Here is a 6,796-nt window from a genome sequence, read left to right as displayed (position 1 = left end):
TATCCTCCCAACATTGGCCCAGTCTAAGCCCCAAAGGATCTTTAGGTTTATGTGACCAATGCATCTTGAAAAGACTTTAAGCGACAAAGCTTTTAATCTAGCGCGACGCGTGGAGGAAGTGCGCTCATTGCATACAACTTCCTCAGGAAAGGGCTAATAATAGAAATGTATCAAACTGGAGATGGCACAGAGTCCATTCAGCTCACTCTGCCTGTGCTAGCTTTCGCCTGCCTTTACCCCACAGTCTTGCAAATTCTCCTCTTCAAATGGGCAAATTGCTCCTTGGAGAGCTAGCATAGACACAGCGGGCCGAGTGTCCTCCTTTTGGACTGGAACCATTCTGTTTTTGTCCAGTCCAGCTGCAATTCACAGTGAATCTTCCCCACTGTGCTCTGAGACAGCGCATTCCATATCACTGCAACTCTGTTTATACTTTAAAAAATAAATTCTCCTCATCTTTTGCTAATTACATTTAATCTGTGTCTTCTGGCATTGACTGCACTGAGACCAAATAGACTATCAAAAGCTTTTTCATGGTGTGGGGAACATCCTGACATGATTGTGGAATTAGAATCGGGGAGTAAAAAGCATTGACTACAATCACTCCACTCTTGAAAATCAATTTGTTATTGTTTCTTAAATCATACAATCCCTACAGTGCAGAATGAGGCCATTCAGCCCATCAAGTTACTCAGATGACTGTCTGTGTAGAGTTTGCACGTTCTCCCCACATCTGCGTGGATTTCCTCCTACAGTCTAAAGATGTGTACGTCAGGTGGATTGGCCATGCTAAATTGTCCCTTAGTGTCCAAAGATGTGTAGGTTAGGTGGATTGGCCATGGTAAATTGCCCCTTAGTGTCCAAAGATGTGTAGGTTAGGTGGATTGGCCATGCTAAGTTGTCCCTTAGTATCCAAAGATGTGCAGGTTAGGTGGATTGGCCATGCTAAATTGTCACTTAGTGTCCAAAGATGTGCAGGTTAGGTGGATTGGCCATGCTAAATTGTCCCTTAGTATCCAAAGATGTGCAGGTTATGTGGATTGGCCATGCTAAGTTGTCCCTTAGTATCCAAAGATGTGCAGGTTAGGTGAATTGGCCATGCTAAATTGTCACTTAGTGTCCAAAGATGTGCAGGTTAGGTGGATTGGCCATGCTAAATTGTCCCTCAGTATCCAAAGATGCGTAGGTTAGGTGGATTGGCCGTGCTAAATTGTCCCTTAGTGTCCAAAGATATGCAGGTTAGGTGGATTGGCCATGCTAAATTGTCCCTTAGTGTCCAAAGATGTGTAGGTTAGGTGGATTGGCCATGCTAAATTGTCCCTTAGTGTCCAAAGATGTGCAGGTTAGGTGGATTGGCTGGAAGATTACTGGCAGGCCTGTCCTGGAAACGAGCCGGGCGAGGCTTGCAGAACGGAACTCTGCATCTCGGGCAAGATTTTGCAAGCCTCGCCCGAGTGATGTTGTAAAATCCCAGCCTGTATCTCTGCCCCACACTCTCCCCATCACCCCAAACACATTTAGCATGGCCAATCCAGCTAACCTAATGTAGTGTTACAGTTATAGCTAGGGTGTAGAGAAAGATTAGCTTAATATTTAGTTTGATTTATTATTGTCACATGTATTGGGATACAGTGAAAAGTATTGTTTCTTGCGCACTATACAAACAAAGCATACCATTCATAGAGTACATAGGGGAGAAGGAAAGGAGAGGCTGCAGAATATAGTGTTACAGTCATAGCTCGGGTGTAGAGAGAGATCAGCTTAATATTTGATTTGATTTATTATTGTCACATATATTGGGACACAGTGAAAAGTATTGTTTCTTGTGCACGATACAGACAAAGCATACTATTCATAGAGTACACAGGGGAGAAGGAAAGGAGAGAGTACAGAATGTAGTGTTACATTTTTAGATAGGGTGTAGAGAAAGATCAGCTTAATATTTGATTTATTATTGTCACACACTGGGATACAGTGAAAAGTATTGTTTCTTGTGCATTATACCAACAGAGCATACCGTTCTTAGAGTACATAGGGGAGAAGGAAAGGAGAGGGTGCAGAATGTAGTGTTACAGTCATAGATAGGGTGTAGAGAAAGATTAGCTTAATATTTGATTTGATTTATTATTGTCACGTGTATTGGGATACAGTGAAAAGTATTGTTTCTTGCGCGCTATACGGACAAAGCATACTGTTCGTAGAGTACATAAGAGAGAAGGAAAGGAGAGGGTGCAGAATGTAGTGTTACAGTTACAGGTAGGATGCAGAAAAAGACCAGCTTAATATTTGATTTGATTTATTATTATCCCATGTATTGGGATACAGTGAAAATTGTTTGTTGTGCGCTATACACACACAGCATACCGTTCATAGAGTACATAGGGGAGAAGGAAAGGAGAGGGTGCAGAATGTAGTGTTACAGTCACAGATAGGGTGTAGAGAAAGATTAGCTTAATATTTGATTTGATTTATTATTGTCACGTGTATTGGGATACAGTGAAAAGTATTGTTTCTTGCACACTATACAGACAAAGCATACTGTTCATAGAGTACATAAGAGAGAAGGAAAGGAGAGGGTGCAGAATGTAGTGTTACAGTTACAGATAGGGTGTAGAGAAAGATCAGCTTAATATTTGATTTGATTTATTATTGTCCCATGTATTGGGATACAGTGAAAATTGTTTGTTGTGCGCTATACAGACAAAGCATACCGTTCATAGAGTACAGAGGGGAGAAGGAAAGGAGAGGGTGCAGAATGTAGTGTTACAGTCACAGAGAGGGAGAAGGAAAAGATCACAGCTTAACCACATATCTATATATCGAATCTTCCGAAATCTTTACCCCAAGAAGTTGTGGAGGCTGACTGCTTGAACATGACATGAAAGTCAGGTAATTAATAAGAGTTTAAGTCTTGAAGTGACGTTTGGATTCTCCTGTACCGTATTATTGGGCTGCATGGGTGCATTCCTCTCTCTCTCTCTCTCCTCCCACCCTGGTTCCTCTGCTGTTCTGCAGCCATCCCACTGGAGGGAGTGAATTCGAGGTCTCGGCAAGCAAGGCGCTCTACCATTGACCAGGGAAGCGGTGCAGATATCAGAATGTGGAACGCATCCATCTATTCCCACAAAAACAGGATGCATGTAAATACCTAACAGGTAGGACAAGTCTTGCGTTCGCCAGCAGATTGTAAACAGCCCCCCCTCCCCTTTTTCCTTTTTTAAATGCCATCTTTCTGGAGAAGGAAATCCGCCCCCTTTCTGGCGTTGTTATTTTTTTTCCCTGTGTCTTGCAGAATGATTTGTACGGTGGGAATTTAACAAAAAAAAGAATTCCACGCATTCGACTATTTTCTTTTTGATGCACGTATGGCCATAATCTTCAGAGGTGGGGAGGGATAAATCCCAGTACTGGACATTTCATTCAGTGATTCTGGAAAGGTAAGTGACAATCTGTCCACACAACCTTCATCCCAAATGTTCTTTATGTGATTTGTAATCTATTGTGAAATTGCACTGCAGTGTGTGTGTGTGTGTGTGTGTGTGTAGATTTCTCACCGGTTCGGGTTGCGTCCTGTGTCTTCATTGCTTATTTAGATAGATATGATTATTTAAAATTCTGGCACAGCTCAGATTTCTCAATATTTAAATTAATCATGTTTTTTTTATTTGGAAGGGGGGGGGAGTGGACTGCAATATCATCACGTGGTGACATGATGGCTTGCATGTTGAGAATGGGAAGTTAGAGATTCTTGTGATTTGCATTAAGGCTGTTTGCTGGAATTTGACACTGGCCCGGAACTGCAAATAGTCAAAAGCTTCTCTCTGGGGCGGGGGGAATCCCTAGCTCCCTCCAACGATATTTGCATTTAAACAGCACCTTTTTAATGTGTCACAGGAGAATTTGACACCGAAATATCTCTGACGGAGGGTCATCCAGACTCGAAACGTTGGCTCGGTTCTCTCTCCACACATGCTGTCAGACCCGCTGAGATTTTCCAGCACTTTGTTTTCATGTGGATTAATTAAAATTGGGGACCCTCCAGATGTTGGAATTGGAAGAGTGCAGAGATCTTGTGGATGGCACAGCAGCGAGCACTGCTGCCCCACAGCGCCAGGGAACCAGGTTCGATTCCTGGCTTGGGTCACTGCCTGTGTGGAGTCTGCATGTTCTCCCCGTGTCTGCGTGGGTTTCCTCCAGATTTCCTCCCACAGCCCAAAGATGTATTTGTCAGGTGGACTGGCCATGCTAAATTGTCCTTTAGTGTCCAAAGATGTGTAGGTTAGATGGATTGGCCATGGTAAATTGTCCCTTAGTGTCCAAAGATGTGTAGATTAGATGGATTGGCCATGCTAAATTGTCCCTTAGTGTCCAAAGATGTGTAGATTAGATGGATTGGCCATGCTAAATTGCCCCTTAGTGTCCAAAGATGTGCAGGTTAGGGTGGATTGGCCATGCTAAATTGTCCCTTAGTGTCCAAAGATGTGTAGGTTAGGGTGGATTGGCCATGCTAAATTGCCCCTTAGTGTCCAAAGATGTGTAGGTTAGGGTGGATTGGCCATGCTAAATTGTCCCTTAGTGTCCAAAGATGTGCAGGTTAGGGTGGATTGGCCATGCTAAATTGCCCCTTAGTGTCCAAAGATGTGTAGGTTAGGGTGGATTGGCCATGCTAAATTGTCCCTTAGTGTCCAAAGATGTGTAGGTTAGGTGGACTGGCCGTGCTAAATTGCCCCTTAGTCAAGGGAATTAGTAGGGTAAAAACATGTGGTTACGGGGATAGGGCCAGGTTGGGACTGTCGACAGTGCAGGCTCGATGGGCTGAATAGCCTCTTTCTGCCTCCATAGATGCTGCCAGACCTGCCAAGTTTGTCCAGCATTTTCTGTTTTTGTGTGGATTAATTAAAATTGGGGATGCTTGAGATGCTGGCATTTGAAAAGTGCAGAGATCTGTGGGCGGCAAAGTGGTTAGCACTACTGCCTCACAGTGCCAGGGACCCGGGTTCAATTCCTGCCTCTTCACTGTCTGTGTGGAGTTTACACATTCTGTGTCTGTGTGGTTTCCTCCAGGTGCTCCGGTTTCCTCTTACAGTCCAAAGATGTGTAGGTTAGGGTGGATTGGCCGTGCTAAATTGTCCCTTAGTGTCCAAAGATGTGTAGGTTAGGGTGGATTGGCCATGCTAAATTGCCCCTTAGTGTCCAAAGATGTGTAGGTTAGGGTGGATTGGCCATGCTAAATTGCCCCTTAGTGTCCAAAGATGTGTAGGTTAGGGTGGATTGGCCGTGCTAAATTGTCCCTTAGTGTCCAAAGATGTGTAGGTTAGGGTGGATTGGCCATGCTAAATTGTCCCTTAGTGTCCAAAGATGTGTTGGTTAGGTGGATTGGCCGTGCTAAATTGTCCCTTAGTGCCCAAAGACGTGTAGGTTAGATGGATTGGCCATGCTAAATTGTCCCTTAGTGTCCAAAGATGTGTTGGTTAGGTGGATTGGCCATGCTAAATTGTCCCTTAGTGCCCAAAGATGTGTAGGTTAGGTGGATTGGCCATGCTAAATTGTCCCTTAGTGCCCAAAGATGTGTAGGTTAGGGTGGATTGGCCATGCTAAATTGTCCCTTAGTGTCCAAAGATGTGTAGGTTAGGTGGATTGGCCATGCTAAATTGTCCCTTAGTGCCCAAAGATGTGTAGGTTAGGTGGATTGGCCATGCTAAATTGTCCCTTAGTGCCCAAAGACATGTAGGTTAGATGGATTGGCCATGCTAAATTGTCCCTTAGTGTCCAAAGATGTGTTGGTTAGCTGGATTGGCCATGCTAAATTGTCTCTTAGTGTCAGGGAGATTTGTGGGGTAAATACTTTAGTAATAGTTTTAAGGTTTGTCAGTGTCACAAGTAGGTTTACACTAACACTGCAATGAAGTCACTGTGAAAATCCCCAAATTGCCACACTCGTATTTGGGTACGCTGAGGGACAATTTAGTGTGGCCAGTGCACCCTAACCAGACATCTTTCGGACTGTGGAAGGAAACCGGAGCACCCGGAGGAAACCCACGCAGATACGGGGAGAACGTGCAGACTCCACACAGACAGTGACCCGAGCCGGGAATCGAACCCGGATCTCTGGCGCTGTGAGGCAGCAGCGCTAAGCACTGTGCAAAATGGGACAGAGTGGGTGAGAGACGAGGAGCAGCATAAGGAAGGCTTGCATTTATGTAGCCCCTTTCACGTCCTTGGGATGCCCCAAAGCACTTGCAGCCAGTGAAGTAAGTATAGTCAGTGTTGCAATGTTGGTGAAAGAGCGGTTTGTGAAGCTCTCTCGAGCAGGAATTTATGTTTACGATGTTAATAATTCCTGTGCTGAACCTTGTGGCTTGTCTGCACAGCAAATGAGATTTGAGGTTGACGTTGATTGAGAGAGGTATTGGCCATGGCACGGGGGAGCGCTCCCCCCGCCATTCAAAATGCTGACGGACCGCATCTTAAAGATGGCATCTCAGACAATGCCGCATTTCCTTCACGCTGTGCTGGAGTTGTGTCCACGCTTTGTGTGCTCCAAGCTGCTGGAGTTGGACCTGAACCCTGAACCCACTGAGGCAGGAACACTGTCCGCCGAGCCGAGGCTAATCCTGAAACTTTGGTAAAAGAGGAAACAGCTGCTTCCAGCGTGAGTAAGGTTAGAAAACAAATATAAGAATTAATTGTAGGATTTACCACAGACTCACTCACTGAGGATTTGATTTGATTTATTTTGTCACATAGAAACTAGAAGCAGGAGGAGGCCACTCAGCCCTTCAATCCTGCTCTGCCA

General features: G+C 44.7%; 1 protein-coding gene across 3 annotated transcripts in view; it reads left to right on the top strand.

The window, feature by feature from the left end:
- The first annotated feature begins 3,045 nt into the window (after window positions 1–3,045).
- The window catches only part of LOC145361848 (beta-1,4 N-acetylgalactosaminyltransferase 1-like), a 112,132-nt gene continuing 108,381 nt past the window's right edge, over window positions 3,046–6,796 (top strand). For all 3 annotated transcript variants that reach the window (XM_080217821.1, XM_080217820.1, XM_080217819.1), the window contains exons 1-2: window positions 3,046–3,155; window positions 3,293–3,437. The gene's annotated coding sequence lies outside the window, so the exon portion shown is untranslated. The remainder of the gene's footprint in view (window positions 3,156–3,292; window positions 3,438–6,796) is intronic.

This window comes from Carcharhinus amblyrhynchos, chromosome X, assembly GCF_965287045.1.
Source record: "Carcharhinus amblyrhynchos chromosome X, sCarAmb.v2.hapA, whole genome shotgun sequence".
Lineage (NCBI taxonomy): Eukaryota > Metazoa > Chordata > Chondrichthyes > Carcharhiniformes > Carcharhinidae > Carcharhinus > Carcharhinus amblyrhynchos.
Note: the sequence above shows the minus strand (reverse complement) of the source record. Positions and strands in the feature narration are given on the sequence as shown.